This window comes from Silene latifolia, chromosome 2, assembly GCF_048544455.1.
Source record: "Silene latifolia isolate original U9 population chromosome 2, ASM4854445v1, whole genome shotgun sequence".
Taxonomy (NCBI): Eukaryota; Viridiplantae; Streptophyta; class Magnoliopsida; order Caryophyllales; family Caryophyllaceae; genus Silene; species Silene latifolia.
The window spans coordinates 114728338-114741127 of record NC_133527.1 but is presented as its reverse complement, the minus strand read 5'-3'; the positions used below and the strand labels follow the sequence as shown (position 1 = coordinate 114741127).

Below are 12790 nucleotides of genomic sequence, written 5' to 3'. Positions count from 1 at the left end.
ATTGTAAACAATTTACTCAACCCCATAGACTCGAAAAAGGTCTTAGTTTGCTCAAGGACACCCAATTTTGACAATGCATCTTCACATATGAACTTAGTAGGCATGATAGTTTTCTTAGCAAAGGAAATAAATTTCTTCCTATGGGAGTCGGAAGTGAAGATTACCTCCGGATAGTCGGCTAATTGTTCAATGACCGGAGTGGTAGAAGTAGTAGCTTCCATAAGAGGATTTTGTTCTTGAATCTCCAACCTTGCATCATGGACTACCAATGCCTTTGATGTTTGCTTATCAAGAAGGGCTTGTTGACTCTTAGAAAGGGTATTCTTTTGGGGTGCCTTATTTCCACCTTTTGTTCTTGCCATACTCCTTTGCTTAATTACACCAATGAAAGATTGAAATCTTCAATTTCTAGTAATGCCCAAATCGATTTAGGATAAATGAAAGTTGCCTTGTATCCCAAAAATCGGTTCAAAACTTGAAGATTTTGGTGTTTGGATCACTTGTTGATGCTAAAGGAGTGATTAATTTTTGTTTTGAAGAAGTTTGGATTTGATTTGGTTGATTTTGGTTGAGGAATTTTATTTTTGTTGATGGAGAGGATGAGGGTTTTTGGGTTTTGGGTAGTGTTTATGTTTTGAAATAATGAAAATAAATGGGAAATAAGGGTTTAAAAGACCCGTTGGTTTTTGAAATGCAGAGTGGGACAGGCGGACCTAGTGTCGGGACGCTCGGATTCTTCAAAAATTGTGTTCAGGTAAAGATGCCATGGGACGAGCGGATTGCAGGAAAGACGAGCGGATTCCTTGGCTGAGACGAGCGTCTTTGGCTCAGGACGCTCAGATTCATATCCAGTGAAAAATCCCAAATTTTGGCAGTAAAAAGACGAGCGTCTTTCCTGTTGGATGACCGTCCTGACTGAGACGAGCGGTTTCCTGGCTTGGACGCTCGGATTCTCAGTCAGACCCAAAATATATTTTCTGGAGCTTCACAAGACGAGCGTCTTGTGACTTGGACGCTCGGGTTCTTTCAGGACGAGCGGATTGCCCCTCGGGCCGCTCGGATTCTTCCTTGACCACACGGATTCAGGTCCATCCGTGGGTGCTTCGTAACCCGTGTCAATTCATTCTTCAATTCGTGTGTTCTTCATTGTAGGGGCACTACAAAGGCATAAATAGCCTAGGCAATTGCTATCCCCACACTAAGGCAAAGCACTACACATCAATAAACTCATAAGTTCCTCCCTCACTTCTCTCAAAATGATGAAAATCTTGATCAAGGCATAAAAATGTAAATCCAAAGATGACTAAAATGCAATACAATAATTGAAATGCAAGTTAGGGAGTTAGAATATTTACAAATAGTGGTTTATGGAGGACTCCACCAAACTCTCATCCAATGTGAGATGTCAAGGGGGCATGTTCAAGGTGTTGTTGATGTTGCTCAACACCTTGAAGAAGTAGTCGAAAGCTTGCTCATTATCATGATAAAGATCCTCAATTAGACCTTTACACTTGTTGTTCTCCATGATGGTCTTGGGTCATAGCATTACCAATATAGGGATTGAATATCCCTTCGAACTCATCATCCCAAAGACCGCATACTTCGTCTACTTGATCACTAAAAATGTCTTGAGTTGATAAAGACAGCTCTCCTTCTTTCTTGTCTTGGCCAATCAGGCCTTCTTCTTCACTTGTCATGGGTGAGCTTTTCAAGCTCTCATTGTTGCAATTTCCTTGTTCTTTTGATGGAGCATCATCCACTTTCTTTTTCCATTGAAATTCCAACTTCTTCCCATCATCTTTCTGGCTATAGTGATCAACCATAAAACATGGCTCATGCAATCGGGGAGCTCTTATAGTCTTTTCAAGATTGAAAGTGATGGTTTCATCTCCCACTTCAAGGGTGAGCTCTCCATGCTTCACATCGATCACCGCTCCCGCGGTGTGCAAGAATGGTCTTCCTAAGATAATAGGAATGTTGGAGTCTTCTTCCATGTCAACAATAACGAAATGTACCGGGATGAAGAAATTTCCAATTCTCACGGGAACATCTTCCCATACCCCTAAAGGTGTCTTTTTTTATCTATCCGCCATTTGAAGCGTGATGTTGGTGCATTTGAGTGCTCCCATTCTTGGCCTCTTGCTAACCGAATATGGCATGACATTAACACTTGCCCCAAGGTCACATAAAGCTTTATTGATTGTAGTGTCACCAATAGTGCATGGAATGGAGAAACTTCCCGGATCCTTGAGCTTTGGAGGTGAACTCCCTTGAAGAATAACTCTACTTACTTTAGTGAAAGCAATAGTCTCAAGCTTCCGGATTGATTTCTTCTTTGTAAGAATATCCTTCATATACTTTGCATAGGCCGGAACGTGATTGATTAATTCCGTGAATGGAATCGAGACTTCTAAATTATTCACACTCTCCATGAATTTTCCAAGTTGGTCATCAAACTTAGGCTTAACTTTACGACTTGGAAAAGGAAGTCTAATCACAATGGGTTCCTTCTCTTTGGCCTTTTCTTCATTCTTCTTTGAAACTTCTTGATTGTTGGGTTCTTCTTCCCTAGAGTTTTGCACAACTCTTTCCTTGTCACTAGTCTCCACAATGTCATCCTCAACTTGCTTCTTTGGCTCTTCATATCTTGTACCACTCCTCAAGTGGATGGCACTAACCGATTCATGTCTTGGGGGATTACTTTGAGGTGGTAATTGCCCCTTTTGTCTTTGAGAGCTCGAAGATGCTAATTGAGTCATTTGGGTTTCCAACATTTTTGTGTGGGATAGGATGTTGTTGATGGTGATGTCTTTTGCTTGGCTATCTTTTTGCATTTGAGTGAAAAATTCTTGTTGATTCTTTTGCATTTGGAGGACCGCTTTTTGAACATCAAAACCTTGGTCATTTTGTTGATTGTATGGAGTTTGATTTTGGTAACCTTGGTTTTGGTTGTAAAAGGGTCTTTGATTTTCGTTTCTCATTGGAGGTGGGGTGTATGTTGGTTGAGGGTTTTGAATATTTTGGCTTTTGTATGAGAGATTTGGATGAAATTTGGTGTCTTCTTTGTAATAGTTGGAATAAGGGGTACCACTCTTGTATGCTTGAAAAGTATTCACTTGCTCACTTGATCCCCTACATTCACTCCGGTCATGTCCCAAAGTTCCACAATTCTCACATAATCCACTTGGAATTGATGAAGATGCCACCATGGCATTAACATGTTGCTTTGGTGATTTTGAGGCTTCTTCAAGTTTAGCCATAGCCTTCTCAAACTTTAAATTAATGGTATAAATATGAGCACTAAGTTGATCACCCAATTGAGTAATAGAGTCCACTTCATGCTTTCCTCCTCTAGTAGCCTTGCGAGGTCTACTATATTGTGAGTTATGGACCGCCATTTCCTCAATCTTGTTCCAAGCTTGATTATTGTCAACTTCGGTGAACATACCATTTGATCCCATGTTGCGAATGTTTCGGGAGTCTTCATAAAGACCATTCCAAAATTTTTGTACCAAGAACCACTCGCTAAGTCCATGATGAGGACATGAGCGACAAGTTCCTTTGAATCGCTCCCAAGCTTCATACAAAGATTCTTCGTCCCTTGCTTAAAACCCGTGATTTGAGCTCTTAGCATGTTAGTCTTCTCTGGAGGGTAGAACTTTTTGTAGAAAGCAAGAGCCAACTTCTTCCAAGAGTCGATTCCAAGAGTAGCCTTATTAAGGCTTTTTAACCATTGTTTCGCGGTACCAATTAGAGAAAAAGGAAATAAGACCCATCGAATTTGGTCTTGAGTCACTCCGTTTTGTGAAATCTCATCACAATAGTCACAACATGTCTCCATGTGAGAATGAGGGTCTTCACTAGGCATCCCCCCAAATTGGCTTCTTTCTACTAATTGGATAAATGCGGATTTTGCAAAGAAATTTCCAGTCATGTGTTGTGGTGTGGGAGTACCATTGGGTAGGTTCTCCTTGGTTGGTACGGAATGTGATAAAAACTTAGGCATTGTGGGTTGATTTTGTGGTTGATTTTGTGTTGGGTTCTCCTCACCTTCTCTTGCAAAAGGGTTGATGAACTCAATAGTATTTGGTTGAATATATACAACCTCACCAATACCTCTCAAAGTATTTCTAGCAAGTCTTCTATTGGTTGTCAAAGTTCTCTCAATTTCGTGATCAATGGGTAACAAGTTACCTTGTGATCTTCTAGACATGCAAAATATCAAACAACTCGAAAACAATTAGAACAAACCTTGAGGAGTTTTACTCCCCAAGGCAAAGAAAGACACAATAAATAACAATCAAGTTAACACCGTCCCCGACAACGGCACCATTTTTGGTCGGACTATAGTTTTCGGTTACTTGTCGTTAGGAGCACCTAGACCAAAACAATATTTATAACTTCACAAACTACTCTACTATTAGTAAAGAGGTAAGTAAAGGTCGGGTCCCAAGCGACGGGTATTGATGTAGGATTTTCGATTGCAAGTAGTGGTGTCTAAGGGTGTCACAATTTGGGTTGAGATAAGATGATCACTAAACTAAATAACAATGTAAATAAATAAGCAAGATAACTAAAATGAGATGTAAACAATTGATTAAAAGCACTAGGGTGTCATGGGTTCATAGGGGATTCATGGGAATTGATCATACAAACATATTCTCAAATTATAAGCAAGCAATTATAGTTGTGATAGGATCGAGTTGGTTTATATCTTACAATCCTAGGAAGGTTTGGGTCCCGGAGCCGAATCGATTAGATTGTACAACACCTACAAGTCGACTTAATCCTCCCTACTCAACTATATGCATGGTCTAATGAGACTCGAGTTGGTTTATGTCTTACAAGTCTCATTGAAAAGGTAAGTGATGGGTAAAAAATGCAAGGATTCATAGGCTCGCATTTCTTCAAACATAACATGTGCATAAGTTGAGATCACAACAAGCAAGCAAATAAATTATGTGAACATATTAGATTAAGCATGAATCATCCCCCATGTTGGTTTCCCTTAATTCCCCATTAACCCTAGTTAAGGAAACTACTCACTCATTATCAAGTTTAACATGCTAACAAGGTTGTCAATCATATTAACAAAGCAAAACATGATGAATAAATGAAAATGATTAACAATAATTAAAAAGGGATTAAGAGAATTATACCTAATGATGATTCCAAAATAATAATCAAAGAATAATAAAACTACTTGATGAATGATTGGAAGGTTGTCAATCCTCCAAATAAACCTCAAATAATATTCAATTACCCAAAATAAATGATGAACAATAGAGAAATTAAGAAAATGAGATTTGTAATAATGCCTAATTAAAAGTTGATTACAAGATTAAAGAGACATTAGAGGAACATAAATTATATTAAGGATTCATGATAATCTAATTAGTACAATGGGGTATTTATATTGGGGATTAGGTACATGAATTAGGGTTAGTAAGGGCTTAAATGACGATTAAGACCCTTAAGAAAGTTGAGGAAATGCTCCTCTCGAAGAAAGATGCGAGTCTCCTTTTTGCTAGTCTTTCAGAAATATGCGCATCTCGAGTAGAACAAGGAGAAGGCGTGCTGTACTGGATGACAATCCGAGCGGCCAAGGGGTCGGGACGAGCGGATTGTGGGGGTTGGACGAGCGGGCTGGAAGGTGGGATTCTCGGATTGTGGAGGTTGGACGAGCGGGCAGGCTGGAGGGACGCTCAGATTGTGGAGGTTGGACGAGCGTCCCGATGCTGCGACGGGCGTATTCTAGCTCAGCAAGCTTTTTTCTTCTTTTCTTCTTCCAACAATCCTCAAGGATCTTGTCGGAGATGCAAGGATCGTCTTCATCATTGCCCATTATTTACAAAGGCCTTCTAGTCTTGTCTTCACTTTGATGCTTGTCATTAGATTCGATCAATTTGGCTCCATTTTGCCAATAAAATGCAAGGTTTGCACTCCTCTCCTACCAAGGAAACAAAACCTCAATGAATATGCAAAACAAAGGACTAAAGATAGTAAATGACCCAATTATGCACTAAAAAGCATAGGAACGAGGCTAATTCGGGCACTAAATATGCTCAAATATTGGTCACATCAAGGTTACACGGACGAAATTTTCCAAACTGATTAGGATGATATGAAATCCCAATCCGGCTATGTATTTATGCTAAATGGAGGAGCAGTTTGATGGAAGAGCTTCAAGCAAAGCGCTACCGCGGATTCTACAACAGAGGCTGAGTACCTTGCAGCGTCTGAGGCTGCAAAGGAAGCTGTTTGGATTTGGAAATTCATGGAGTGACTAGGAGTAGTCCATTCCGCCAAAGATCCGATCACTCTATATTGTGATAACAGTGGGGCTATTTGTCAAGCCAAAGTGCCGAAGTCTAGTAATAAATCTAGACACATTGAAAGGAAATATCATGTAATTAGAGATTATGTGGAAAGGAAGGAAATTAACATTTGTAAGGTTGAGACAGGTGATAATGTAGCTGATCCTTTAAGCAAGCCTTTATCAAAGGCTAAGCAAGATGGTCATGTCGTCACAATGGGATTGAGACGAGTACCAGATTTTCTTTAGATTATGGATATGTAATAATTGGATAGTGTATCACTTTTTATATATATATGATAATCGCATTCATTGTTTAAGCATTCATTTATGAATTCATTTATTTAGTGTGACTAAATTTATAATACCTTGTTTATCTGAATAAGTTGTGGAGACAATGTTGAACACTATTCAAGTGAATAAGAAGAACATTGTATTTTATCCCTAGTCACTTAATGAGGTGACGTCTCGGAGTGACTAGATTGTAAGTCGATTGATGGTTGTTCAACACCATGTGGTCATACGTGATGACTAGTCGATTACATAGGCAGAGTGTGTGACACTTTACCGGACAGTGACCATTTAGAGAGTCCCTAAGTTCTTTTATAGACGCCTGGTCGTGGCAGGGATCTCTAAGATGTTCCTATGAGTCGATTCTTTTGACTGGAGACTATTATCCAAGTCAGTGCAGTTTTTGAGTGACTTTGATTTTTGTCCTAGGTCGTACCGTGAAAGGAGGCCAGAGGGCATCTTCTGAGTCATGATGATCTGTTTTGAGCAAAGATAGATAGGGCATACATGAATTGTCCACCCACGTTGGGTAACTATATCCCAAGGCCACTCGAAGAGTTGTGACTATAAATGCGTGGCCACGCTCGAAAGTAATCTGTGGGAGATTTTTCCGGTCTAGTAGTCACACTCCCGATCGAGAAAACCGCTCGCGATATGTTCATGTGCAAGTGCGACCTGAAAGACACCTTGCATTGAGTGGGAGATCAAAAAGGACAAGAGAATTGGTAGCGCACACCTTGTGTCAGACAAGTGGGAGATTGTTGGAGTTAGTGTCCTCCACAATAGTGCGTTTACATATTAAATCTCATTAAAGTAATATCATCAGGATATTTATTGTTTGATCCTCATCAGTTGATTAACGTAAATCGATAACGGTTGGCTGACTAGAGTTTGACGTTATTGTCGTGAGACGACGGTGATCAACTGACCCCTTTCGGTCACACCTAAAGGAACGAACCCCAATTGACAACTAATTAATTGTATGAGATACAATTTATTTAGTCCCTTGATTTATTGACTAATAGGTTAGTCGATTTTTTTTAGAGAGTTTTTGAGTTGCGAACTCGAGGAGCGGTTGTTATTATTTAATTATGCGATAATTGAATAATAAATTTTTTAGACGAGTTTTAGTAAATTAATTGTCAATTCACTAAAATTGCACTAATTGATTAATGTGATTAATATTAGTACGTAAATAATATGTGTAGTGATACGCGTATATTTACGGAGTGTTTTGGACAAAATTAATCGGGAAGCATTTAAACATAAAACGATGTTTAAAGTAAAATTACACGTATTTGTGCGACAAATATAAGAACCGATTACAATCCGTAAATGGGTCATGGAAATCGTGTAATTGGAATAGTGTGTTACTTTAGACACAATGATTCTACTTACACAAATTTATCTTCCCATAAAACTTTTGTTCTTATCAAAACCATTTTCTATTGGACATAAAAAAGAAAGGGAAAAAGCACACTCCACCTCCTCTATAGGAGCCGATCTCCCCTCCTCCTACACTCTATTCAATTGTTCATTTTTTCTCATACTTTGAACATTTGCATGTGAAAATCATCTCTCTCTCTCTAAAAATAATAAAAACCATTTTTACTAAGAAGTTAATAGTCAAAAATAATTACTAAGAGTGTTAGTAATATTTACATATAATCAAGGGTATTTCTAGCATAATATCTAGTTAATATTTGTTAGGAATTTGGGTGTTGTTCTTGGGTGCTACTAGAAGGTCTTCTCTTTGAAGATTTGGTTAAGGAGGATCTTCCACATTTCATTAGCACAAGAACAAACTAGATAGGTGATCTAGTTTGTGCCCATATTACCATCTAAATCTATGTAAGGAAATTGTATTTCCTTAATCTTTGTTTTTATGCTTTTATATTAGCATGCATGTTGCATAGATCACTCAAATAACATATTATGAGATAATTTGTTTTTAATTAGAGAGTCTAATTTAGGATCTATTATCTTTCACCAACATCACTCTTCAAATGGCGGATCGATCAACAAAGGTACCTTTAGGGGTATGGGAGGATGTGCCCGTGAGAATTGGCAAATTCTTCATCCCGGTAGACTTTGTCATTGTAGACATGGAGGAGGATTCCAACATTCCTATCATTTTAGGAAGAACTTTCTTGCATACCGCGAGAACGGTAATTGATGTGAAACATGGAGAGCTCACACTTGAAGTGGGGGATGAGACAATCACTTTCAATCTTGACAAAACCATGAGAGCTCCCCGACTACTTCAGCCATGTTTAATGATTGATCATTATAGCCGATAAAGTGATAGGAAGAAGTTGAAATCTCTATGCAAGGATCAAGCCATGAGTAAAGAAACACCGCCCACATGGAAGAAGAAAGTGGATGACCTTCAAGTAGCTCTATCCGGAGAACAAGTAATTTTCAACAACAATGAGAGCTTGAATAGCTCACCCATCATGACAAGTAATGAAGAAGGCCTCATTGGACAAGACAACAAGAAAGAAGAGTTGCCCTTGTCAACTCATGATATCATTGGGGAACAAGCTAGTGAAGTTTATGGTCTATGGGACAATGAATTTGAAGGATTAGTCAATCCTTATATTGGAAATGCTATGACCTTAGATCAAGGCCTTGTGGATCTTTGTCATCACTTTGACTTGAATGACTACAACAATGAAGAGAATAATGTGCAAAGGTCTATCCAAGACCTCTATCATGAAAATGAGCAAGCTTTCGACTACTTCTACAAGGTGTTGAGCAACATCAATAACACCTTGGCTTAGCCCCCTTGACATCTCATCCAAGAATGAGAGTTTGGTGGAGGCCTCCCTAAACCACCATTTTTAAATATTCTAACCCCTTAACTCGTATTTTATTTCCTCCATTGCATTTTTATCATTTTTGGATTTGCATTTTTGTGTTTTGATCAAGATTTTTGACATGAGAGCAAGTGAGGGAGGTATTTTAACATGTTTTGATGTGTAGTGTTTGATCGAGTGTGGGGATAGCAAGTGCCTAGGCTAACCGAGCCTTTGTAGTGCACCCACAACAATGAACAAAGGAAAAGAAGAAAGAATGATATGGGAAAAGGAAACCCTTCGGGCAGACCTGAGCCCGTGGGAGCTGACGATGATTTGGGCGTCACTAGTATCAATCCGGGCGTCCCAGAGAAGGATCCGAGCGTCATGGCCTTAGGACGCGGGTCCTGGGAATGTTTGAATTGAATAAAATATGTTGTAACAAAATCTGCGCTGATCATCTCTAGGACGCTCGTCCCAGACTTCGAGCCGCTCGTCATGGCATCAGTCCGCGCGTCCTGGCATGCTTCAAAGTTTATAAAATTTCCCTATAAGGAAATCTGCACGTCCTCAGGAGAATCCGAGTGTCCCCAAAGGGTATCCGATCGAGCTTAGACTGATCTGAGCGTCCTGGCACGGGTTTACAATTTCTGGAAATGCTGTAAGACGATTCGAGCATCCCGTGTTGAATCCGCGCGTCCCGAGCTGCTATTTAGCAAAAACACGGGATGACTGCTTCCTTCCCAATTCATTTCTACCTTCTACAAACACAAACACATACCTTTTCTCCCTCAATCCCCTCATTCAAAAACACAAATTTCTCAACAAAATTTACGACCATTCAAACAAAACTTGCTCAAAACAAGATTAAATCACTCCTTTATCAACAAAAGACTATCTAAACATCAAATTCCTCACAAATTAAATCAATTTTCTAGGGTTTGGGTACAAATTCAAAAATCCTAAAATTGATTAAGAAATTGATTGAAGTTTGAGGAAACAAGGAGCATTCAAGCACAATATTGGTTTGTTGATACGAATTTGAGAAGGAGAACACAATAGCAAGAACAAAAGGAGGAAATAAGGCACCCAAAACCGCAAATTTATCAAAGAGACAACAAGCTCTTCTTTCATCTAAGGCTTTGGGAGTGACACAACTAAGGGTGGAAATCCAAGAAATTGTAACCCCTACTGAGGAAGCTACCACACCTACTCCGGTTATAGAATAATCGCCAAATTTTTCGGAGGTAACTTTCTTAAACGATGCTCATAGGAATGCATTTTTATCCCTTACTAGAAAGACTATTGTGGCTACCAAGTTTATATGTCAAGACTGTTGGAATATGTGTCCTCCGATAATAATGTGATCACAACTGTTGATCATGATGATCACATGTTTAAGTCTCATTATAAAGAATACAATTGGGAAGTAATAATTTACTGTCAACTGGTCCACACATATCGGTAATGATTGACTGACTAGAGTTTGACATTACTGTCGTGCGACGGTGGTGATCAGTTGATCCCCTAGGTCATACCTAAAGGGCAACACTCTTAATTGATCAATTAATTGACCGTATAACGTTACGAGTCAATTAAATTATTTAAAATTGACGGACGATTTTGGAAGTAATATTTACGTGTCTCATTGAAATTTGATTAAATGAGATACGGTCTGAGTAATCGAATTGTTTCATTACTCAGATGAAATTATTGTTTAAGGAAACAATTAAATTGAATGAATTATTATAAATACAAGTTATTCTGATTTATAATTGTTAAAATATTTTGGTACTAGTAATTATGAATTACTAGGTCAATTTTTGTATATGACGTATTTTTATTAATACGTTGATATGTTAAAAATACATGACAATTGTATGTGACATATGACATGTGACATATTGACAAATTGACAAAAATAAAATGGATTCCATTTTATAAAAGTGCCGAAATTAAGTGGAGGATTAAGCTAATATTGTGTTGATTATATTAGTGGAGAGCATGATGATTACCCTAATTGACTAGCCATGCAAACCTAGTGTTCATTGTGAAGAACAACTCAAGCATGCATTGGCTCCCTCTAATCCCCTCTTCCACCCGGTTTTTGAGAGGAAAAACCACTTTGGTTTTTCCTCTTATTTTACCTAATATACACAAAATGAGTTAGTTGTTCATTCATTCAATTTCATTCATCAAAAATATTTTAGAGAGATAAAATATTTTCTTCTTCTTCTTCTCCTCTTAACCGGTTTTAAGAGTCCAAAACCAAAGATTTTTGGGTCAATTTTATGCTAAATTAATATTGTACTAGTATTCATAATATTAATTTTATTAAGAGTGTGCCTTGGGTATTATACTTTGGGAGAGATCCTATACTTGGATCTTAGTTCTTCCATTAAGGAAAGCACAAGAACAAGAGAGAAGGAGATCTCTCTTGTGCCCTTATAAACCGAAATTCCAATGTAAGATAAAGATTTCTTCTTTATATTGTTTATAGTTTGCATGCATAAGATCACTATTTAATTTTATGAAAAATTAACATAAAACATATATGAATATGTTGAGTATATAGATCTACTTTTCCTTCAATCTGTATCAAGAGCCATGGTTGTTTGCATGCAAATCGGTTAAAAGTTTTTCCGAGTTATACGATTAGCATATAAAACTTGATTAATTTGTGTTATTATGATATATCACGAAAATCATTATGCATGTTAAAGTTTCTGGTCCTAAAATATGTTTAGGATATTTTGGTAAATTTATGGATTTTTATTGTTCATATTACATAATAATGGCATTAAAAATATGATTTTATGAATAAAATGTCATTTTCGGACTAAAATTAGCTAAACTTCGAATTTTTAAGTGATTTTTGGATATGTTGTCACATATATTATTTTGAGATGACCTGTAAATTTTCATAATTTTTGGACTTCTTATCCTCGAAAAATGGATTTTTCATTATTAAAATCGGATTTAGATGAAAAATAGGTTAATATGAGATAAATTTCGAATCTTGTCATAGAACTTTAGTATGTTGTCATATGAAATTTTATAAGATGTGTGTAAAATAACAGGCTATATTGAAGTCTTTATGCATGATTTATGATTTTTTGAAGAAAAATAGCATAAATAGTGACTTAATTAGTGAAATATTTATAAAACATACTCTATGACTAAGGAAAAACGTTACATGTTGAATTTTATTATCTTTTTCAGATCTAAAATTGAAAAGTTGATGGATATAATTTTTCTCATGTTTTTATGATTATTTTGTTAAAACCGATAAACCGCAACATTGTTTTTCCGGATAAAATTCGAAATTTTTAATCTAAGTTTTTGAACATTATGAGTGTCATGGTATTTATCCAGAATGTTCATG

The 12790-nt window shown here is 37.4% G+C and overlaps 1 non-coding gene across 1 annotated transcript; it reads left to right on the top strand.

Moving 5' to 3' along the window:
- The first annotated feature begins 3528 nt into the window (after positions 1 to 3528).
- On the top strand, positions 3529 to 3634 carry LOC141644688 (small nucleolar RNA R71). Its single transcript, XR_012544300.1, has one exon. It is a non-coding gene; the product is annotated as a small nucleolar RNA R71 (small nucleolar RNA).
- Positions 3635 to 12790: the final 9156 nt, after the last annotated feature.